General features: G+C 36.7%; 1 protein-coding gene and 1 pseudogene across 19 annotated transcripts in view; both read right to left on the reverse strand.

Moving 5' to 3' along the window:
• Nucleotides 1-25,731, reverse strand: part of NRXN1 (neurexin 1) — a 1,135,337-nt gene that overhangs the window by 937,490 nt on the left and 172,116 nt on the right. The window lies entirely within an intron of this gene.
• Nucleotides 16,632-16,772, reverse strand: LOC122216775 (annotated as a pseudogene).

Genomic DNA, 25,731 nt, shown 5'->3' on the forward strand with positions numbered 1-25,731 from the left:
CACTAAATATTCAAGTAATGACTCTCTATGGAACCCCTTCTAGTTTCACATTGCTTTTATGAAGCAAGACTCATTGCTTTATTATAAAGTTTCATGTCAGTAAATAATATTTTCCTACCCCTGCTAGCAAAGCAGGCCTTTGGACTGTTTAGTTCTAAGATTATATAAGTAGTTTTTGTTACAAGAATCTTATGCTGATCTTGTCCCTTTGGCATTTATTAGAGAGATACTACATCACTTACACAAGTCTGGAAGCAGTAAAGTTGAAGTCTGTGTATACAGTATTATTATCTCCAGAAAGAAAAGAAAAGAAAAGAAAAGAAAAGAAAAGAAAAGAAAAGAAAAGAAAAGAAAAGAAAAGAGGAGGGGAGGGGAGGGGAGGGTGGGGAAAGGAAAGGAAGGAAAGGGGAAAGAAGGAAGGAAGGAAGGAAGGAAGGAAGGAAGGAAGGAAGGAAGGAAGGAGAAAGGAAGAGAGAGAGAGAGGGAGGGAAAGGGAGGAAGGGAGAATGGAGAAAGAAAGAAAGAAAGAAAGAAAGAAAGAAAGAAAGAAAGAAAGAAAGAAAGATAGATAGATTGAGACTGACAGATCAGGGAGCCAGAAGGCTGGGAGCTCAGTGGAGGACACCAACTAGCTTGGATATAATACTCATGCTGGGACCCTGGATCCAGGGCCAGGAAACCACATCATTCAAGCTCCTGTTTCTGTGGAAGGGGTATCACCAGGACTCTTCCTCAACAAGCCATTAACTCCATTAATTAAAAGGTTTCCCCCCCCATGGAGGCTTATAAACAATGTTTAAAATACCATGTACACTGCAAACTTGCCATAAGGAACATTATTTTTCAATGTATTAAATTTCTGCTTTTGATGTGTAAGTCAGTTTCCCTACCTTACAGAAGAAAACAGTTGTAAATGAGAAAATATTAGAAAATGAGGAAAAGGATGCTACAGTTTTGAACTAAAGATGGAGAGACTTCACCTCCGTCAGAAGGACTTCCAATGTTTTCCCTATTAGCTTAATATGTACCCTGTTGTAGAATATGCCTCTTGTGGAACTCCCCCACATACCTTTGGATTTCATGTCCTACATAAAGAGTAGAAGCCCATACAGTGGTAATTCCCACTGAGAACTGAAACTATCTATCCTGGAACCGGTTCCTATTTATTAACATGACTTGGCTGTTACACTTTCCTCATTAGTATAAATTATTCTAGGAGACTCGTGCCCAGCAAATAACTTGATTGTGAAAAACTCCCAAAGACTCACTCAGTTTTCAATAACACATGGTTAATATCCTAAGATTCTTCAGCATCACTTTCTTCAAAATTCTGCAACTGCTACTTTTTACCAATCCTTAACTGTTACATTAAGATCTATACCTATTTTGGGGGCACCTGAGTGGCTCAGTCAATTAAGTGTCCAACCTTGGCCAAGGTCATGATCTCATGGTTTGTGAGTTCAAGCCTCATGTCAGGCTCTGTACTGACGGCTCAGAGCCTGCTTCGGATTCTGTGTCTCCCTCTCTCTCTGTCCCTCCCCCACTCTCTCTCTTTGTCTCTCTCTCTCTCTCTCTCTCTCTCTCCCTTCCTCAAAGATAAATAAACATTAATTTTTTTAAAAAAAGATCTTTTCCTATTTTCAATTAAGTCCCTATACTGAAAGACCACCTTAAGCCAAATTTCTAATTCTCAATTTACTCTGACCTTGTCTTTACTTCTCCAAGACCATGTCATAGCCCAGTCTAGTAGTCCCCTACCACAGTAAGCAAAGCATTCAGCTTTGTCTTATCAACAGATTGTGTTGGTGATATTTGGAGAGCAGGCAAATAGTGGAGTATGTCACTCTTAACACAAGAAAAGGGGTGGGATGCCTGGGTGACTCAGTTGGCTGAGTGTCTGACTCTTGATTTCAGATCAGGTCGTGATCTCATGGTCAAGAGATTATCCCTGCTTTGGACTCTGTACTGTGGGTGGAGACTGTTTAGGATTCTCTCTCTCCCTCTATCTCTCTCTCTGCCCCTCCCCAGCTGGGGTGCACTTGCACACACACACTCTCTCTCTCTCTCTCACACACACACACACACACACACACATAAATAAACAAACATTTAAAAAAAGAGCAGAAAAGAAAAGAAAAAGGGTAAACACACTGCTCTGGGTCACAGAAAGCATTAAGGGTTGGGGACTGATATGAGAACTACCTAGTAAACATATACTGTGTATAGTATAATCTATAGTTTAGTCATCTTCAACTTATCCCTGAATTAAAACAATTGCCTTTGAGATGAACAGTAGAGTCCTATAGTCTGGATGAATCCAGGAGATCATTTCAGATATTATCCAAGTCAGAAAACCATTAAAATAACTACCATTTATTGAATACTTACCATTTATTGAGTGCTTATTATGAGCCAGACAATGAAAACATGTGATCACTCTTAATTTTCACATCAATTTTATATGGTAGATGTTATAATCATCATTTTCAAAAGAAGAAAGTGATTCACATAGATTAAGGAACCTTTCCTGACATCCACTCAAAAATACCTCCATCTCAGTCACCCTCTCTCAAAACATGATGGTTTACTTTCTTCGTGGCACTTTTCATAATCCAACATTGTCTTGTTCTTTGATTCTTTACTTATAAACTCTATTTCCCCAGCATTAATTTATATCTCAGAATATTAGGGACCTTGCCACTTATCTACATCTATACCATTATTGCCTAGAATAGCCCTTAGGACATAGTAAATGCTTAATAAATATTAACTTGATACAACAGAGATTACAAAGGGGTAAGGGTCAAAATATGAGTTTCAAGAATATCCTTAAGTAATTCTGATATGTACAGCCCTCTTCCCTTCATGAACATGTCTGGTATAAATATCTACTCTGACAACAACAAAAAGGAAAATAAAGGCTTTTTATATTTTAGAAGGAAAAAAAAGAAAATTAATACGAAGGCTTACTCTGATGAAAGTGACAATTCTTTAGCAATAATGAATTTGTTAGCTTACAGTCAACAGCTAATAGCATATTTCAATATTGTTGACTGATTTCTAGAGATTACTGTTTCAGTGTTGTTTTTCACATTAAAATTTATTTTCTAGTATCTAACAGTGGGTGACAAGCTGTAGGGGGTGGTATGTAGGAATAGAGGAGGTCTGTAGAGACGATTTGAATAAAAATTTCCATTGACTTAGTCAGTAATTCCATACTTTTTTTTTTCAGAATCACAGGTGATCTCTACATAAAACCACCATACTGCTTTTTTGTTTTGCTTTGTTTTTTCAAGTATCAGCAAAACATATGTGGTCTTACTGAATTCTACACAACTGAAGCTGTTACAGACCTATCTTGAATCAGTATTCTCAAAATGTCAGGCATGAGGCCTGAAAAGAAGAAATGCTCTTTACTCCAATAAATTTGCTCACTCAAATAAATCCACTACACTGACCAGCTAATGACTCCTGGTCTGCAAGCAGGAAATTCTTTTTTCTTGTTTTTAGGATGTGAATCCTATGGTATATTTAGCTCATGCTACTGTATTTGCCTTAATATCCCTAAGAAATCTCTGTACCCTTTAAAGACTCATATAAAAAGGGGCACCAGGGTGGCTCAGTTGGTTAAGAATCTGACTTCGGCTCAGGTCATGATCTTTCGGCTCCTGAGTTTGAGCCCTGCATCAGGCTCTGTGCTGACAGCTCAGAGCCTAGGGCCTGCTTCAGACTCTGTATCTTTCTCTCTCTCTGCCCATCCCCTCCTCAAACTCTCTCTCTCTCTCTCTCTCTCTCAAAAATGAATAAACATCCAAAAAAAAAAGTAAAGACTCATATAAATTACTAGAAATATGCTGAGGCGAGATCTTACACCCTAAAAACCACTGTAGTTAAAGAAATAGCATAGGTCAAAAAATAAAAATAAAAATATTCCACTTGCAGTTATGCTACTAAATTCCTCACATTGTATTTACTCTGAAAGCAAGAATTCAAGACAAAATAATAATTCCTGAGAAAAATAAAATTTCATTTATGATTCCCTCATTTTAATCAGGCAACTGGCATTTAGAAAGAATGTGTAATCTATCAAGGTCACAGGTAAGTATGAAATAATTTGGATTGAATGTCAGATCTGGCTCCAGAGTTAAGACTCCAAGCCGCTGCCCCTCTGCCATTCTTCTTCCTTATACTAGCATTCCCTGGGAAAGCCATTCCTCAATGAGTCAAGGTTATCACCTTGTGTGCACAACTCCAAAAATGCTAGTTACATGTTTGAAAAGAACTGCCCCCTACTTCTTTGCCTTGGTTTGGCAGGGCAAGTGGTTGGCTTGCTCTTCGCCTACAATGTTAGAGGGGGATATGTTGGAAGGAAAGCTGATGGCTATTGAGCTCTGAAATAAAAGCCTGAAACAAAAAACCCTGTGGGATTTCCTGTTAACATTCCAGAAAAGATTCACATATGAGGACTCTAGGACTTCAGATGGCTTATTTTATTTCAAATTTCCCCTTAGGTGTTATGCTGCTCAGACCCAAAAGTAATTAGGAAGAAACACCTAATAGAACAAATCTACCAAGGCTTGTCTTTGCAGGCAGTACAAGCAGCAGCGTCTTCTGTGTCCCCCTGCATACTCTTGGAGGGCAAGAACCTAGCAGTTACTGTAGGGACTGGCCACTTTAGGGAGGGCAGGGCAACTGGTACCTTGGTGCTTGTAGCAAGGGAGGAAAGAAGATTGCTCAAGTTGATCTAAAATTGAGGAACAAACTTGTCTTATCAAAAGTAAGTCCCAACTGGTTTCCCACATGTACTTTGTCTTACCTGTCATCACTCACTTACTGTGATGCTCTTGACAGAAATATCTTCTTTTCTTTCACGTTACTTTGTAAGATTCTTCAAAGAGCAACTGAAATCATTCTACCTCTGGAAAACTCTGTTGATCTCTCTTTGATTTCCAGCATCTCTGAAATGCTACCGCATATGTGTATCCTAAACTACATAACAAAGAATATAATTTGACACTTGGCCAAGAAAGCCTTAACAATGCCCTCAAAAAAACTTTAGACAGGAAGAAGGCTGTCTAAAAGGAAGGCTCCTCACCCCCTTTTTCCTACAGCATTTACTTTAGAAAAGTTGTTATTGTAAATGATTTCCCTGTCCCTTTGAGATGGAAATCTTCTTCTAGGCACTTCTAGGTTTATAACCCAGGGATACCTTTCTCAAGGATTTGGGGGACATCCCTCTGACATGTAATCATCAGGAAAGATAGGGTCCCAAATTCCAGTCTCTATGGGATGGCAGAAGCCTAATTTTAATAAGCACCAACTAGCAAGCACAGAGGGTCTAATCGCTTTGACCAACCTCCCCCACCAATGTCCTCTAGTACTTTCCCCTAGTTCACCCCAGCTATCAAAAACTCTCCTGCCTTTTGTTTCAGTGGACTGAATTTAACCCCCCTCTCCTCTTGCTCTTGCAAGAGGTGAACTAGGGGAAAGTACTAGTCTTGACTCCTATTAGAAACACCTTGAATAAAGTCTTCTTCACTCATTCAACTTGTCTGTTGAAATTTCTCTTTGACACACTATCCTTCTAATTTAACAGTTATTTCCTATGTGTTAATTTTCCTAAATATAAGATCCTGAGTTAGAATATAAGATCCTGAATTAGAATGTTTAATTAAATAATCTGGGTCTTTCTGGAAAGTTTTTGGTTAAAATATTCCATTTCTTCCTCTACCATTTCCACTTTCCCCAAAACATCACACTATATGTCTGAATTGTAATTTTTGGAAAAATAAATTTTTGGACGTCCCTTTCCCACTGCTTTTAACAAGGATCTAGGAAGCAGTCAGTAAATACCAGCTTCCTTGGTAGTCACAGGCTGGATCTCAGAAAACAGATTACAGATGAACCCATAATTATTACTCATCATAATTGTTTTAACTCTCTTTCCTGCTGTAGTCATGGTGGGCTCAGAATCGTTTTCAACATCACATTCCAGACAACTAGTTCTGCTCAATTTGGTTCCACACACAAACTGAAACCTACTTGCCCTTCTTAGACTAAAAGAAGTCCTTTTAATCTAAAGAATAAATGATTTTAAACTGTTTTTTGACAAGGTTCATCACCGTTGTGCTTAAAGGACCATTTATTATATGGTGAGTGAACTATTTCACATAATTAAAAACTCAGTATCAAAGAATAAACTGTTCTTCCCCCCACACACATTTGAGTTGTGAAACTCACTGGCAGAGGGCATCTAAAATTAAACAGACCAAAAACATGCTCAAAAACAACAGATTTTGTTTTCTTGAGAGAACTTTCCCAGTCAGTATATCTTCCTTGGAAAATAAAGCCTTCAGATTGTGATTACCTGAAATTTTCCACTGTTTTTGTTCTAAAAGTAGTCATTGTTATTTTCGAGGTGATAGAGCTGGGGAAGAATGTTCTCCTTTCTAATAGGATCACTCTTTTTTACTACCTTTCTATACCTTAGAGTTTAGAATGTAAAGAAAAGATACAAGGAACCACTTTAGCAAGCTAACTTTATGAAACAGGGATAACCAGGAAGACGGTCTTCTAAGATAAAAATATAAGAATTGAAGAACCGAGGGACAGGAATCCATCATACAGCCACTTGGTATCCATTATTTCCTCCCTTAAGGGGATTAGATATTGATTGTTAAAAAGGGAGAGGTGAGATTGGTTTCAAGGTCAATTCCTAGATAAATCAATTGCCAAGATAAAAAAAAAAATGAGATGAGGGGATTAGAGTTTCTTGACACAGGATGAGAAATAAGATTTTCTGGAAATTTGAAACTGAGTATGGTTTATTAACTTAAAATAAAGTGAGATAATTCATGAGCAATGAAAGATCTTCCAGAAGAAACACACAGGCAGATAAAATATAAAGGAGAGACCGACAGGAGACAAGGAGAGAGAACAGGAACAAGGCTGTACAAGGTTCTCATCTGCTTTCTGTCGCCTTTTTCCAGGCCCTTACAAGGACTGTTAAATTCTATGAGATGCAACTGTGTCTTATTAATTCACATTTTTCACTAAAGGTGGCTTAAATTGTTTTCTTTAATTAAAAGGAAAAGGTACACTAAGACATTCCTAACCATGCCTTTGTTTTTATTGTCAGTAACACTAGAAAACACTTCAAAGGATTTAAAGGTCTTTTCAGCAATAAAAAACTAAAGGAGAAATTGCTAAGCTATGTTAGCGATGGTCTGAAAGGCAAGGAACCCAGGTGGAAGGGCAGATGGTTATAGCCAGAAGGGGAGAAAATGGGCCAAGTTCTTGGAACCCATGGGATATAGGATGGAAGGTGAATAAAATGTTGGCTAGGAGAGAGGAATGGCCTCACAGGATCTGACCAGGGAAAAGGAGCTACTGTCCCATACGGTAGCTTTACAACGTGACATTTGAAATGCCTTCTTAAACGGATTCTAGAATATTATCTACAAGAGCAACACCACCATACCCTCCTTTCACCCCCTTCAGACAAAAAAAGACAAGTGGAAGACGACTCTAAACAAGAATGGGGAATGATTCTTTCTTTTCTCTGGCCAATTGAACTTTGAAGAGCCTTTGATATGCTTCTCATTTCATTTTCCTTTGTTGTTACATAAGAATAGGGAAATAAAATATAAATTTTTTTTGTGATTGTGAAATAGAAGTTTGCCTATGTGCTCTGGCCCCAGAAGAAAGCCAGATTTCTGCCACTGCTTTGACTGTCAGAAAGAATTAGGTTCTGGTCCAAGACTTGAACAACTTGACTTCTTTAAATTCTGCTTTTGGTTAAGGAGAAGAATGGCTATATTTGTCTTTCACAGAATCTCAGAGTTGGGAAAAAATAACATAGAGATTATCAAATCCAATACATCATTCATATATGCATACTACTTGTGCCAGTATTTGCTTAATTTTTTTTATTTAAATAAATTCACTTTTTGCCTTTTCACAGTATTTTAAAACAGTATTAATATTAACAAGAATAAAAATCTGGTAGCATATGTCACAAACAGGAAGTATTACTTTAAGAAACTGTTCATCTGAATACCAACTAAAATCAACTGGCATATATGCTATTCTCTGTCTTAGTGACATATCATCCTTTCCTCTTGCTGTCCACAAGAGTATCATAAAAGAGTTTTTAAATGCTGTGCTAACAAGCAGGTGTCTGTTAATCTCAAAACAGTTCTCCCAGAAAAAGACATCTTATTAGTCTGATTTGGTTTGTTCTCAGTAAGCCCACCTTGATTAGGTATCAGTGTTCACTACTGAAACCAACCCAGAGGCAGAAAGATGCTGAAACACGTGTAAGAGAAGTGGTACTGTGTAGAATAAATGTGTTGTGATTTTTTTCTCTATTGTCTTAGGACTGTCTGTATGTGCTGACTAGCTGCACAAAGGAACTTTAAGACATTCTATATGCTCACATTTCTTCAACCTCTTACTGAACAAAACAATCTCACAGTGGGATATCAGTGACGATTTTCAAATGGAAATCTGCATGAAAAGCAGGGCAATAACATGCTCTTAGCTCTGAGAGAAAGAATCCTTCACATCCAGGTTCTCCAATGGCTTGTTCTATGATTACTTTCAGGGGAGCAGGATGCTTACATTTCTCTGTATCACAGTCACAAGTTTCATTTCATCTATGTGTTTTATTCCTGAACTTTCAAAGTAGTGTGTGGCTTATAGGGGAGATGCTACTGAAAATTATATGTGAGATTTCTTTTTTGCAGTAACCTATCTTTATTCATGTCTTAGTTTTGTGCAAGAAAGAGCACCAGAAAAAAAAAAAAAGAAATAGAAGCCCCATCATACATTCATATGATTAGGACTCTGGGCTTAAGGAAGAAATCTCTTTTATACCTATGATAAACTTGGGTGTTTAATTTTCCCTGCAACCAAGCATATCCTTTACTGGATAAATGGCTCAAAGAGGTTCTGTATACAACTTGTTATCCATAAACACAGGCACCCTAATCTTTATTTGTCACTATTATTCTCTTTAATATGTAAGTCAATTATAGCAAGCTTTAAATAGAGCAGCATAATGAGAAAATCTCCTCATAATTGAAGAAAAAGGAGTGCAGAACTTCCTGCCAACACAAACTGTTAATTTTGTAAACACTTTATGTACTTTTTCTAATTTCTATGTTTTATTCAGACTGTAAGTTTGCACAAAATAATGTTTTTAATGAAATTTCCCCCCATTGAGTGCAATTTTCTTACTTTAAATGATGACTACGTTTTGAATGTGAAACGTCTGTAAAATTCTCCTTGGCAAAAGACAAGATTGAAATCACTTCCATTTTCAGGAAATTGTGTGATCAGCATGGCAGATACAGCAATAGATATTTCCCTTCCTTTTAAACTTAGAGACCCAAATGCTTATTATTTGAATAGCTATAAAAACTGTCACTTTAGTTCACAATTCAATATTGTCATTTAATACAGAAGTATATTAGGCTTCAAAAAAGAAGAAAAATGGATGAGCAAGAAAAAACACACGTACACACACACACACACAAGACTTTTTTTTCCTAGCAGAAGTTAAAATTGCATTTCACTTAACTGACTAAAAATACAGAGCATAACCCCTCTCCTACACTAACATGAAGACCTGTTCTAGTATGCAAGCATATCCAAATGCTAAAATCCACACCACAGTGCAAGAAAAAAAAAAGAACATCCCATGGAAACCTACCATCAGAAGAAGACTGTATTCATCTTGCTGTGCACTGAAGTACAGTACATTCAATGCACTACATTGTGAATAGCAATAGCCTAACTTTAAGCTACATTGTCTTACATATTTTAAACCACACTTCGTTTGAAAGAACAGACTGGTTATTTCCAAGATGTCTCACTGAAAACTTATTATAGTTTGAGGAAAATGAGACTTGGTGCTTGGCAGGATAGCCAACGGCCTTTTGCTTTTCTGACTACTATTCAAATCTTGCTTGGCCCAACTTGACAGTCATTCTTCCTGACAACCTTAACAGGTTTCTGTAAATGGTATGATACCTGCAGTTTTCTTCCACTTGGGATTCCGCTCTACAGCTAATGCAGGCACAAGGGACTTGAAAATATAATATTTTCACAACTATAAAAGTATTTTTCTTTGGCTTTCCAACTATTATGCAATGTGGATGACAGGACGTTTTTTTGTTTTTTGTTTTCTCAGATTTGGCAGCCACCAGGAAACTATTTAAAAGATAGATTACCAGGTCCTCCCTCCAGAGATTGGAATTAAGTGTGTCTGGGGTTTGGGCCAAGAAACCTGTGTTTTGAAAAAGCACCTCAAATTATTCTTATATCGGCTGCCCAGTTCAAGTACCCTTTCTGGACACCTTACAGTAGGGATTAAATTACCAGAAAACCAATAGGGTACAACTGAGAAAAGGAAAACCAATAGGGTACAGAGAAAGGTACCTTTCTACCATTCCATGTTATGTGTACTATTTTAAATATCAGTTCAGCAGAAGAAAGGAAGACAGCGTATTTACTTAAGCTGCATATAGAGTGCTACAGATACATGTTCATAAGAATTGGCCCTTTTAATGTCCCAAATGGTACCTATGGTCCTCTTCTCACTTGCTCTGCATGTGAACTTGATGAGTTCATGCGGTCACTGGGGGGAGAAAAGAGTAACACTATGTACAATGAGCAACAGGACACAAGAGCTCACTTTTCCACCTAATAGGAAGCCACAGTCTCTAAGAATGCATTTTGTTAGGGGCATAATTATGCAGAAGACAGCTGGTTGTTCTCAGTTTTCATTCTGAAGACAGAATGAAAGATAATAAGCTTCAACCATACAGGCTGACACTTACATTGCTGAGAAGTAATTTTTAGAACTACTGGAAAGAACAGTCTGGTGACAAAGTGCTTTTAGATTCAGCTATAGAAGAGGACGTTGAGGAGATTATCACCTTACAAACTAGATAGCTTCTCACCTGGTTAGTACTATTTATGCACACCCCTCCTACCTGAAAAGCAAGAGGAGGACTAAGGAACCTGCTCAGGCTGTTTGCGGCCCTGTAAATTTATGAATAATTCTTTTACAACAACTTCAGAAAACAGATCTCTCAACCTGCACATAACTTCTTGTTTTTCTCATTCAGTGTATTCTATCACAGTAACTCTAAGAGGAAAGCTTTCCCATGAGAAGAGGTGAGATAAGGAATAATCTATTCAGAGAAAAAAATAAGATTTATTCTAGGTTTATAACTTTGAGCAAATCTAGTACCAATATATAATCAATGTTTCCCACAAATTTTTTTTTATTTTTATTTTTTTTTGGTTTATTTATTTTTGAGACAGAGAGAGACAGAGCATGAACGGGGGAGGGGCAGAGAGAGAGGGAGACACAGAACTGGAAGCAGGCTCCAGGCTCTGAGACATCAGCCCAGAGCCCGACGCGGGGCTCGAACTCACGGTCCGTGAGATCGTGACCTGAGCTGAAGTCGGACGCTCAACCGACTGAGCCACCCAGGCGCCCCCACAAATTTTATATCAAGACAAGTGTGCACAAAGAGAGGTATTTATTTTTAATTTTCTTATCTTAGGCAAGTGTCATAACTTAAAGAATATTTGTGATGCTTATATTATTTACTTTTGTGTTTTCATTCATTTAATTTTTCTTCTGATGGTGTTACCATTCTCTGGTCTTTCAGAGTGGTAATGTACAAGTTATCTTCTGCTTCAATATCACATTCCTGTGTAGGGATCCCTACAGCATGACTAGTTTAGATATTGAAGAGGTTTTGAGTAGTGAATAATTCTCAGAGAACCGACCCACCCCATTCTCACAATAATTGCCACATCCAGTGTACCAGACACAACCGGACACAAATGCCCTGTTATATTGTTATCAAGGGCCAGTCTTCTACAACTACTTTTAGATCAAGTTGGCAAAATCCTTGCACCAGTCTAAATGTTAACACTGAGTTTTACAGTACTGTTTTCTTTTTTTGTTGCATACATATTGAATGAAATGGATAATACTTTATTTGTGTGTTTTGTTGAGAGATGGCTTTGATAAATTCGCTTCAGGGTGAGAGTTGAGCCTGTGTGTGTCTGAGTCAGTTTTAAGAAAGAGAAGGAAAGTGAACTTCATACTGCCAGTATCAATTCAGGAGGGAGGGAGGAACTTGGCTGAGGGGGGAGCACTCAGTGGAGAGGTCAGTGAAAAAACCTTTGGCAGTTGCATGACTGGGAAAATATTTTGGTGAATAGCTATGGCTGGCAGTATTTTATATGGGTCGATTTCGGATGTGAAAAATACCCTTCCTTTCCTGTTCTAAAGGATGATCACTGGTGAATTCTATGTGGCTCACTGACGCTTTTGTGGGAGATTTTGTCTGGAGGGCTTACAGAGAAAAATGAAGAGGCAGTTAACATCTAGGTTTTAGAAGTATATACTCAGAGACTAACCTCTTTGAAAAAGGATACAGGAGGACATCAATTTCTCTGGAGAGTGGTTCATCATTCCCCATTGAGTCTACAATTCTTCAGGGTCTAGGTCAAGGCCTTTTTCTCCAGGAAGCCCTTTCTGATTATCCCCTCCTCAGTAATCTTCCTCCCTTTTGAATTCATACAATTCTTACCACCTGTGGCATTTAATTTAGCATGTAATTCTATTGCCTTTTGGAAAACTTAATACAAATAAATGAAAAATAGAACGGAATGCAGACCAAAGCCTAGCAACCTTATTATTCATTCAACCCAGCACTAGATGATGAGGGTTTATACCACCTGCTGTAACATGATGCAATCTGATGCAAGGATCTTTTTCTGTTATACTTTTACATGTGCTTCTGGGTGCTTTGGTTATAGAGCTAGGTATCAGCATTTTATTGATGGGTAAATGTTTTCTTTTCCTACCACATAAAATGAGCGGGGGAGAGGGGATCAGTGGTGGGGGGAAACTCAGCATGTTTTATCTACATAGAATTTATTTTCAGAATGCATCAAGACAAACTTTGGAGCCAAATGCTTCATTGTTTATGGTTAGATCTCAAAAGGCTGGTTGAAATAAGCTCTACATATTCATCAGCAGGCACTGCCAATAAAGACACAAATAAAGCAAATTAATAATTTTTTAAAACTGTCTTCAGAAAATTTCTATGTGGTTTTGATGAACAAAATTCTAACATAAGAAGCAGCACCATTGTCTCAGTGTTTGGGCACAATCATTCTCAAGGACATCTGTGCTGTCTCCTTTTCAAGCTTGGAAGGCTGCTATTGGAACTAAACCCAGACTCCTTTGTTGGGAAAAAAAAATCTGAATTTTTAGATTTCCATTTAAGTGGAGAAACAGCTTTCTCCACTTAAATACAAGATGCAATTTATTTTACAGTGTTAAATTAATAGCAGTGATTGGCTTGGAAATAAAAAAATGTTTTGAATTAAAACACCACATATCTATCAAAAGGCTACTATAAAAAAAGTTGTTCTTTGCTAAGGCGCACTGTATACTTGCAAATCATTTTATCATAATTCCAGTCATACTATGCAGACAACTTTAGCTCAAGCCATTTGACATATGAAAATTCTGAGTTTAAATCAGAAATCAAGATGGTTGAAATTAGGCTTATAAATATGATAGATATTTGCATTAAAAGCTTTCAATATAAAATTGTACCATTTTATCAAGAATAAAACCCATCTGGCAGTCTCAATGCAGCAATGATTTATTTAGTGGCCCAGAAAGTGGCTATCAGTAGATATTCCATTTTTCTCAGATGTAAATATTGAGTGAAGTGTACTTCCTTCTTGATAGGAAGTCCAACTCAGAGATAAACTTTTGATGGACTCATTAATAGCCTGGCCTGTAAATCTTATCTCCACTCAGATCTTAAAGCAAATAGCATTATTCTTTCATTATGCAGAGGCCCTCATCATCCTGTTCTGATGCAGTACTTCAACCTAATGGCCTAAGAATATTAAAACATGAAGAGAAGAAAGGAAATACATTTTTCTTTTTTCCTTTAACACTCACTTCACATGTGCAATTATTGGCTCTGAAGCCTTTGGTCTCTGCATACAGAATTCATCCATGCTGTCTCTTCCAAAAACACACCAGACCCTTCACTCTCCAAACCACCAACGCCTTGGCAGGGGCTGGGGCTAATGTAGAGAAGCTAGATTTGGCAAGAGTGGAAAAGGAGAATTTCTAAGTGTCAGCTGAATGCCACAGAACGCTGCAACATCTTGTTCAGCTCAAGTAAGAATTCTTTCTAGGGGCAATGTGGAATACTGAAAACAAGAAAAAATCAGATGATTTTACAGAAAAACAAAATGATTATTCAGAGAAAAAGAAGAGTTGAAAGAAAAAAGAGGAAGTCTTTAACATTTTTTTTCTTGAGTTGTGAAGGGAAGCGCCTAATAGAAATATACACAGATTGGTTTTTAGGTTCTTTTCTTTCTTTCTTTCTCTTTCTCTCTTTCCTTCCCTCCTTTCCTCATTCCTTCCTTCCTTCCTTCCTTCCTTCCTTCCTTCCTTCCTGTGTGTGTGTGAGATAAATGAACAATTTAGAGGGGTGCTGTGGGGAAGGTGTGGACAAAATGCTTGTCATTGATAATCAATGCTGGGCAAAAAAAACAAATCATAAGATACACTCAGCTCTCCCTCTGAAGTAACTTGAACCAAGGAGAAACTCTTCAATAATTTCACATTTTTAATATTCAGAATGTTATTTCCTATAGAAAATAAATGTTTATGTTGTATCAGATACTTATTTACCAATTAAAGTTAGAACTAAATATTGATGGATAAATATATATCCCCTTATAAACTGTGGACACTAATACAGCAGTCTTTTCCTCATTGGGATTCAGTTCAGCATGGGAAACTGTCCTTGTATTTTGTTTTTTCTAAAGCCCTTAGTATATCACAGTTTGTGTGTGTGTGTGTGTGTGTGTGTGTGTGTGTGTGTGTGTGTGTTTGTCTTTTTTTTTTTTTTTTGACAAAAAAAAAAGATGGAAGAAGACCTATGATTAGGATTTTCAAGCAGTCTACAATTATTTAGTGGTTATCAACAACATGAATACCACTGTACTAAGTTGATTTGATGATAAGAGGAAAACAAATAATGTCCCTGACATAACAAGATGTCAACATCAGGAAAAACAAAACCAAACTGCAAGGCAAGTCACTTATCTTTTTGGTTGTCTATTTGTTTGATTTTTGAGAACCCTATACTCACAACAGCAGCCTAATATTTTAATTCTTGTTATGGAAATCAGAGGCCAAATAGGATTTTAGAGAAGTGGAGATCAGAAAGAGACTTTGTGACTTAAGGTGTGGCCTGAAGAGGTCCCCAAAAGGTGGGAGAATATTTTGTAGAAAAGATACTAAAGACCATTTCTGACCAAGAAAGCAGCACATGAAAAGGCTTAGATCTGGGATCTATGTGGGTATCTGGCCACTTGGGCAGGGGACATGAACCTGCCAAGGTGGGGAGGAGTCAGGAAGCACATGCAACAGAGTCAAGGTGAGGGAGCCTAGAAAGCCAGATAGAGGCATTTATATTGGATGCACAAATTATTCTTTCATTTCACCCTCACTGACCATTCCCTGAGTTCCTTCTCTGGGCCACATCTTGCATAAGACCTGGAGCCCCAGAGTGAGACAGACAGGCGTGACCCAGACCACATGGAATAGAGACTAAGACTAAAGGGCCAAACATGGAATTCCATTCAAGTCAAGTGTTTGCAAATTCCACATGGAGAAAGAAGAGGAGGAAAACATTCTTTATCAAGAAGAATCTGATCTTTGATATCCCTCAATCTTATATGTGGTAAGATATTTTATAAAGGGGTTTATAATATAATAACAGCATGGGAGCTTCGATAATATTTTTTCCTCTAAGACACTCAAAGAAAGTATAATAAGCTAACTTCAAGCAGAATAATCAGGTTTTTCAGATGACCTTTCTAAAATGATTATCAAAAAGACTTCTAGTCTTTATAATGTCTAAGATAAATAATTACACCACTGCAGCAATTTCAGGTCTGGGCTGCTTCCTGAACGCTGCCCCAAATAAAGGTCTACAAAACACTTTCCAAATATGCTAATTAGCTGAGTGGGTTTGTGTGTGTTTCAAACTATATTGAGTTTTAGTGCCAATCTGCTTCAGAGTCAGCTGAGGGAATAAAAGCACAGCTTGATTTGAGGTGAAGGACAAGAGCATTTTGTCCCCTTTCACATCCCATAGCTTCACTGTGTATCTGTGCACTACTCTCTAAAGATTAGGCTCTAAGGGGCCACACTTTTTGAGACTTTAACACAAAAGCTTCTGACATCTCTCCTAAAAATATCCAAAAACAATTTGATGTGTTCTTAAAGCTGAAGCATGGAACTACATTTTCCTTCTCCTAGCCCTTCCCAGACTATTATGGTGATTTCCAAATGAATAGCATTGGGCTGATTGCTTATCAGGCTGGATAATGGCCTAATTTATTACAGAAACCCTAGTCAGACAGAAAAAAATGGCAAAATCCCGCTGATTTATATAATCTTTTTGAGACATAGGGTCCATGTGCAATAAAAATCTGCTAGAACATGGTGAGCCTATGAGATGAGGGATTTTTGTCTCATTAGCACCAGCATTTAAAAATAGGGCACCTCCTCAGGTTGAAATGTCAAGCCCGAGACTGCTGTGTGCAGATGGGTGCGCAGGACACCTAAATAAGTCTTAATAGTGTGCAAACATCAGATACTACACTTGATCTTAGCCAAAAGGCCGAGAAGTGATAGTGTGCAAACATCAGGATTAGTGTTTCTGGGGTCTCTGCTGTGCGCAAGTGTCCACCTGTCTTATTCAACTTAAACATAAAAAGCCATTGGTCCTTTGGGGCACAAAAGGTAAGACATACAAAGGACCTCAGAATATTTTCCTTTCACTGAGTATTTGGATCCATGCATTCAATCATTCATTATTAAGAAGTATTTATTAAACCTCCAGGTACTGTGCTAAGTGAACAACATAGCAGTGAACAAAAACAAATGTCTCTGGCCAGGATGAAATTTTAAAAACCTGGGTGGGTCAAATAAAAACATGAACATCAACCTGATTTCAAGCTCTGTGAAGTAGGGGACTGTCATTAATATTTTCATTCTCCAGTAGAGTAGCAGAATGACATAAATAATAGAGACAATATATATGAAGAAAATAGAAGTTTTCACAAAAAGAACATAAAGATTAGTTTTAAAGTAGTAATAATAATTACTATCATTTATCAAAAGTACACTATCTGCCTAGCACTAATTGCTCAAAAAAATCTTTTGAAATGAAATGATAGGTGACCCTCAGGAAAATCTCCTACATAGAATCTGCAGATCCTCTAATACTGCCAAGTAACAATATTCACTTCTCAGGGCAAAATGATGAGATTAACAGACTACCTATTGATCTTACTGAAGGCATGCCAAGACCTCTGGTCCTCTTCCTATGACCCACCTATGTCAAGGGAGGAGAATGTGCAGCATCTGAAAGACCTTTGAAAGTTGGTTTCTGATGAGTGCACTATGTCGAAAACACTGGTTTTTATTTTTTTAAGTTTTTTTTTTCATGTTTGAGAGAGAGAGAGGGAGAGAGAGAGAGAGAGAGAGAGAGAGAGAGAGAGAGAGAAACAGAGCATGAGCAGGGAGGGGCAGAGAGAGAGGGAGACATAGAATCTGGAACAGGCTCCAGGCTCTGAGCTGTCAGCACAGAGCCCGATGCGGGGCTTGAACTTAAACCGTGAGTTCATGACTTGAGCCAAAGTTGGATGCTTAACCAACTGAACCACCCAAGCACCCCTTGGTTTTCAAATTTTTAGTCAGACCAGAAGCACCTGGAGGGACTGTTATAACACAAATTCCAAGGCCATGCCTCTGTACTTTCTGATTCAGCAAGTCCTAGGTGGGGCCAGAAATTTACATTTCTAACAAGTTCACAGGTAGGTTGATCAAGCTGCTTGCTCTACTGACTTGCTTTGTCAACCACCTAATTGGGGAAAGCCTGTCTCTAAGAATGTATGCTTTCTAGTTCTTCTGAAGTGGGGTGGGTGAAGGGAGATGAACATGACGATTAGGGGAACTGGCCCTTTATTCTTCCAGAAAAAAATAAAAGAAAGAAAACTACAGATAAAATATTAAGGCCACTAATTTAATCTTTGAAAGAAAAATAAAAGGCGTGGAAAAATTATCCTCCACATCCTATCTCTTGCTTGCACTTACAGAACCTGGCTAAAAGCTGCAGGCAAAGCTGTCTGCGGCTCACCGCCATCCCAGAGGGAGCAACTGTAGGTTAGGACTCAGGGACAGGTGGAACCACAGAAGACAGCTAGGAGCCCCACAAAGAATGTTCAGGTGTTATCTGCCAAAGTGATTATTAGGGGATATAGGGAAAGAAAGCCCTTTGACTGATCTTGGCTTCTCGTTATCCTGCAATTTCTATTTCATTTCTAGGGAATAAAAGTATAGTCTTATCTAAAGATGAGAAGGACGGGGCACCTGGGTGGCTCAGTCGGTAAAGCGGCCGACGTCAGCTCAGGTCATGATCTCGCGGTCTGTGAGTTCGAGCCCCGCGTTGGGCTCTGTGCTGACAGCTCAGAGCCTGGAGCCTGTTTCAGATTCTGTGTCTCCCTCTCTCTCTGACCCTCCCCTGTTCATGCTTTGTCTCTGTCTCAAAAATAAATAAATGTTAAAAAATAAATAAAGATGATAAAGACACCCAAATTCTGAAACATCCTAAGATTAGTAGGTTTTTTTAATCATCTCAGTTTTACAAATTAGGAATCTGAAGCTCAGAGACGTTATGCAGCACCACCATGGTCACAAAACAAGGAAGCAAAGAGTCTGGATTCGATCGAGATCTATGTAGCTCCAGAGACCATACATCTATCCATTGTATTATTCTATCACTGCCCACACTATGTAGCCTCAACTTTTTTTAACGTCATAAAACTCTTATCGGGTACATACTATGTGTCAGTACTGATATTTATGTTAGCTCATTTAAAAAAAAATCCTGAGAAAGAGGTATCATATAATCCCAAGTTTATAGATTTTAAAAACTGAGGATTAAATAACTTGTCAGACTTTGCAGAACCAGTAGCAGAAAAAATGAACTCAGTATCTTTAGCTTTCTTCTTTCCTAATACCAGTCACCCTTCACCATTCCTTCAAATTGGTCTGTCTCTCGCTTCTTATTTCTAATTATGTTTCCATGAAATTAGGTCCTCAGAATCAAATTTAATATGTAAATGAAATATCTAAGAACATAAGATATCTACTGTTGAATACCAATTATTATAGAAAGGTAAGAAGAATTCCACCACATTGAAACTGTGGCTAATGGCTGCATTAGGGATGATTTATATCTATATTAGAGTTTCAGTTAATGTGAAATAAAATGTATCCTTACCTTTTTTTCCACTTTCAAAATGAAATGAACCTGAATAAATTATTATGAATTGTATACTTTCCAATGACAGGGTTTTTTTGCAGTTAAACTGATTGATTAAATGTTATCATCTGATGAAGAAAAAATTTTCTTGAGATAACTGACCAGGCAACGGAGTTAAAATTTTCTAAGAAAACCAAGTCATCCACTCTGACACAAGATGAATTGTTTTAAGCTAAAGGTCATTTTCTTGCAGTATACATGGCTATCATTACTGATGTGTAATGGGGGTTTTCAAGCTATGTATTCTTCCCTAACATCATTTAACAGCATGAGTAATATATTTATAGTTCTCACGTCTCCTTAAGGGCAAATGTAATGCCAGGACAGGTAGGGAAATGAATAACAGTGGTTAACAATGGAATGGTTAGAGTTAAAACAAACAAAACTGGGTCATTACTGGAATATAGGGAACTAGGAGAGAGGGCAATTCACATACTTTAGAAAATTCCAAACAGCTACAAAGGCACTGGCTCTACAAACAAACAAAAAGAGCAAAACAAACAAAACCACAATTCTTTCCTTCCATAAAGTCCAACAGGATAAAGAAAGATCTCTATGGCACTATTACTAGTAACTGATAATGTAGTGCAAAGTACTGCCTTTTGTATAATACTTTTTTGCAAGCTATTTGTTTGCATCTGTCTTTGGAGGGTGACTGAAAGGAACCACCTTTAAAATGTTTTATTTCAGTCAGAAAATTCATTTATCTAGTTTTCCAAGGAAGTCCACTCTGAGCTCTGAGTTTCAGAAGCATATTCAACTTTACTTCGGCATCTGTTCAGCATACTACCGCAAACAGAAACAGAGTGATTACTTACCTAAACACATCTGTCCAGGGGGCCTCCTCCTGACTCCTCAGCAGTGTCTGGGTTCTGACTGGTCAAAGCACTGAGTCCTAGATGTTCACTGCCCCTATTAAGACCTGTACTTGGGAGTTCTTGAGACTCTGTTTTAAACACCTGCTTAGATGGCTCACTAAAATCAACAGGGGGGTTTTACTTTCTCACTGACATTGTGCAAATGTTTGTTCACTGAGGGGAAATGGCTGAGAGGGACAGACGGAGAGCTGTGAAGAAATTAAAGGACCTTTAATGGATTAAAAACAAAAAGCCATTCTGCTCTCCAGGGTGCACATTTATTTAGCTAGATTTGCTTAAAAGTATTCTCAAGTTTCCAAATTCAGTAGCCCAGAATGACTTTAAATATTTTTTTTTTTTCTGGTCTGTTGGTGAGATATGCCTTTGTATGATTATTTTAATGATGATTATCTATATGGTAATTGCAATGTAAAGCTAATATATAAGTATGGCAGAACATGTGAATGAATTATACAAGTCAAATGTTTCCAGAGTATTTTGAAAAAGCACTTTGGCTACATTTTTAAGTCTAACTAAACACTCCTACAGACATAAGAGTTATTACTCTTTGGCAAGATTCATAAGAATGGGTAAAGTTAAAAAGAATGACTTTCTGATAGACTTCTGACAGCAATTAATTTTACAAGGGACACATTTATATCCTAAATCCCCCCAAAACACTTTTTAACTACATAACAAGATGCACTTTTTAAAGACAAATACTTCCACTAAAATTTATAATGATCTGAACTGTAGAAGAAATACAATTAAATTGCTTCTTTACAATTCCTTTTTACAAGGTAATTTAATTGCATTTTCCCCAAACCATGAATAATTTTCAGTTATTGTTTAGGTTTGACAAGAATTACAGAAACAGAGTCTTAAAAGTTCTAGTTAAAAGGGTATTATCAGAGTTTATTGTTGAGGAATTACAATTGTTATAGACCAATGATAATATTTATGTTCTTTTTTCATACTTGGTTCTACAAATGCAAGCCAGAAATTAGGGAAGATTCATTGACAACATTTTACTTCCATTGTGGCAACAATTTTCCTTTCCTGGTGGTCGGCTGAGGAAACAGTGGTTTATCTCCTCCCCGTTCCTCAGTATATACTTTTGCCCAAAGAATTCAAAGTGTAGCCATAAAAGCAAGGGAAAGAACTAAAAAAGGAATTAAAAAACCCTTTATCATCTTTGATAAAAAAAAAATACTTCCTAAATACCGATTCGGGAAACCCATTTCTAAGGCAAAAGGATGTAGTCCTAACATGTAAAATAACTTAATATTCAACAATGTAGAAATTCCTTCATAGTCAGAGTCCAGTCTTCTTTAGGCTCACACAAACCTATATCACATCACCTTTCCATTTTAAATTGACAAGATATTATACTTTTCCTAGTGACATGTGATAAACTTCTTGCTATAGAAGAACTCTTCAAGTTTAATAATAAAAATCAATAGTCTCAAAGAATTTAGATGACCCATCAGTCCTTTCTTTTGGGAAAACAAAAATTAATTTTTTCTAATGATCTTCTTTGAGGTTAAAGGGCTGAAGTGATGAAGAACTATTAGGCAATATCTTTGGGATGACAGAATTACTATGGTTACCACAACAACCACCACCACAACCACCATGATTATTTTAATTTTCTCTTTTTAAATTTTGCTAAAAACAGTTTGGGAGAAAACACTATCAGTTAAGGTATACTGATTTAAAAGCAAACCAGAAAAGAAAATCAGCTAATCAAATAAATATTAATGTAAATTACTTTGAGGAGAGAGGAAGGTTAATTCCACATATAAGAACTAATATTCAAGTTAAAAATTCAAGTTAAATCCACTTTTAAAGGACTCTGACATAGCACTCTGACCAGTTTTGGAAGTTTAATTAGTGATGTAATTATATCTACAACTACTGATGACACAGACTAGAAATTCCATATTAATGAATTATAATAAAATTTACTTTAATTAGTTAATTTATCTAATTAAAAGGTACTATGTCACTAGAGTCTGAATTCCATAAGTTCAGGAACAATGCATTATACCCCTCATGTCCACGAAAACCCAAACATTCTTAGCCCTTTTAGGAACTCAACATGTGTGAATTGATTTGAAATTTCTAGTTAATTGACAACATAAAGCATTAAAGCTGAAGGAAACATTTTAATAAGTTAATTAAATACATTATTCATTAGTTTAATAAACAATTCTGAGCACCCACTCTGGGCTAGATACTATGATAAGTTTTGGGAATTCAAAAGTGAGTAAGACATTTAAAAGTTCTTTGGCTTTTAACATAATTTCCTATAAACTGATTGTAATTTCTATGTAATTCTAGGTACTTAAAATGATACTGTGATTGGATCTTTAAATATTATAAAAATTTTACTCAGAGGGGTGACTGGGTGCCTCAGTATATGTGCTGGCATATCAAATCTGTGTGAAGTTTGGGGATACATAATATAGAAGAAATGAATAGTCATTACTCTCTAAATTCCCAAATTTCCTAGTATAGTAAATATTCATTTACAGTGGATCCAAGTAACCTTAAGCTTTGTCTTTTAAACTCCACCTACCCAAGCTTCAATTTATGGAGTCAGCTTTGACTTCCCCATTCTACCACAACTTCCATACTGAATAGAGTTCATTCAGCCATTGAGTCTCATTTTGTATATAAACATTCATATGGGTTTCTAATTTAGTCCTAATTACTGCTCTGCATTTACAACTTACTATGCTTTTGCATACATCTCTCAGTGTAGGCTTTTCTTGTCTCTGTCTCCAAAAGTCGACTTCCTATTAGCATACTTTGGGCCATGTAACCCATCTTCTGGCCCAGCATCCTCTTTTCCCCTTCTCTCCAATAATTGGAATCCCACTTGGATACTGAAGATGTGTTCTCCTTTCTCTGAGCTTCAAGGAGAAGCTCTCCACCAGTCCTCCATTTCACTCATCACATCTTACACAGGACCATTTGTAATCTGTATCTGTATACTTCACTTAGTCACCAATACTGCAACTATCTGTGGGTAATACCTATGCCTTGGACCTCTGTAGATCATCCCTAGAAGTTAGTACACTGATGTGGATTAAGTCAATTTATTTTGTTGAATGATGTGTTAATGGTAACTTGAGGGCAGGGTATAATTTGAAAGTGTATTCTGAACATACACACATTGTAAATATAGTGTTAGTCATATATTTTATTGAAAAATTTTAACTCTTCAAAATTAAACATTTATTAGCAGTATATAGGATAAATGCCTAGTAATTAGAAAGGTCTATTAATTAGGGCTTTCATTTTCTAACTATTCTGAAACATACCAAAAATATACTGAAATTATCTCAGGTATATATGCTTGGTTTAATTCTAAACAGGAGTGTTCTCCTTTTTCTGACCTAATTTTTATATGTTATCAATTCATCATTTAAGATGAGTTGATCTTGTAAGTTTGAAATTTTGCAAAACAGGAAGTTTTTTTAAAGTCCCAAACTGTCTTATTTATTTATAATTTGACTTCCTTTTAACTTAATTTGGATATGCAGGCTTTAAAATGGTCTTACATGGTCCAGAATTACACAAAGTTCTAAAATACAGCAGTATCCTTTTAAGCAGGACTTTATAAATATGAATAATAAATTATGCTGAATAAATGAAATTATCATTAATTCAGTTTGTGAGAAATATGTAGGTATATGTCACATTGTTAGATATGGGTGTGCCTAAGGACATCTCTGATATAATTCCAATTTCATATTTATTTAAATTGTCTTTATCTTTTCCATAAAGGACTTGGAGAAAGGAAAAGATTTTTAACATGTACAGAGTCTTTAAAAACATATGGGGGAGCTTTACAATTCTCAGGAGGGATGGTGCAAAATAATTTCCAAGCACAAGGATTTCCTCAGTTTGAACAGAGATGTCACACTCAATTCCTTTATTTACCCATTAATCCAAATATATTAAACACTCATTACATTCCACACATAAGGAATTATACTATTCTTAAAAAGCTCTTTGTATATAATGTTCTAGTTCAGTAAGGAACTCCACTTTTATTTCTAATAGGCCTACAGCATGCTTATGTTGTTTTTTTAATAAAAGAAACTCATTTTCAGTGTAGAGAATTTTAAAATTTTAGAAAAAGTGTTAAAAAAAATCTCATAACCACTACTCAGAGATACCTACCCTTAACTTTTTCACACATTTCCTAACTTTTCCTCTGATGTGTTTATGTGTCACATAAATGGGTTATTATTCTCTGTGACATTTTTATATTTCTTCTCTACAAGGAGTCTTGTATTCAAGGAATAGTCTCTACTTCATAGAATGCTTTCCACTTAGTGGGAGAGATAGAGATGAGGCCAGAAGATTAGCTAAAATAAAATGAGACTGTATGCAGTATAATGCACATATACAGAAAGATCCGTCCATCAGTCTGATGAAGCATACACAAATGCTTGAGCTGAAGGTTGAGGAGTGTGCCAAGAGACCTCTGATGGGGATAGGGGATAAGAAAGAAAGTTGTTGGACTGGATACCTTGGATCTAATGGATACGTTAGAGGTGCTACAGAACTACCAGTACAATGGTAGAGTACTTCTGGAGCCTAAGGGACAAAGCAGAGGGTGTTACAGCTATGTCTTGCTAAGTAGCTAAATCTTTTGTCTAGGCTGGTGCACAAGAAAAAAAATTACAATTAATAAGAAAGAAAATATAACACTCTCATTGCTGATACCCTTAAAAATCCCCCTCTTTATCCACTCCAATGCCCAATATGAGTCCCTTCCAATCTCTACTTTAAGTCCCCAATGCCATAGGGCTAGAGACTATACTATCAGAAGCTTGAAAGACTTTGGAGGTGACCAATGTTTTATCTACAGTGAAACCTTGACAACGTTAAGATCTAGTGCTAGATGCTCAGTATAATCAGGGTCTTGATGATGATAATAATAATAACAGTAATATCATTTAACTCTTAAGGTTGTTATAAGGGTCAAATATGGTAACATTTGTTAAGTGCTAAGAATGGTGCTTGGTACATAATAACACTATATACATTGTTGTTAAAGTCAATATCCCCAAAGCATCAGGGGGAAAATGTTAAATAAATATAAACATACAAGCAAACAACAACAACATAGTAACTAAAATTCCTGCTATAGAACACAATCCATGTGTTTTGAGGTAATTGCCAATTCATTACACAGTTATTTCTAAATGACTTCAAATCATAAGACGTATCAATCTAATACTATTTCTATGGATGAATTAAAAAGGTAAAGCATCCAAGTTGATTATAATTGAACTCATTTCAGGTCTGATAATTTTGGCAGTTTTAGAGTAGGAAAATACAGAGGTTCTGAGTCATTTATGAAATGAAGGGGTCTGTGCTTTGAA

The sequence above is a fragment of the Panthera leo genome, chromosome A3 (genome assembly GCF_018350215.1).
Source record: "Panthera leo isolate Ple1 chromosome A3, P.leo_Ple1_pat1.1, whole genome shotgun sequence".
Lineage (NCBI taxonomy): Eukaryota > Metazoa > Chordata > Mammalia > Carnivora > Felidae > Panthera > Panthera leo.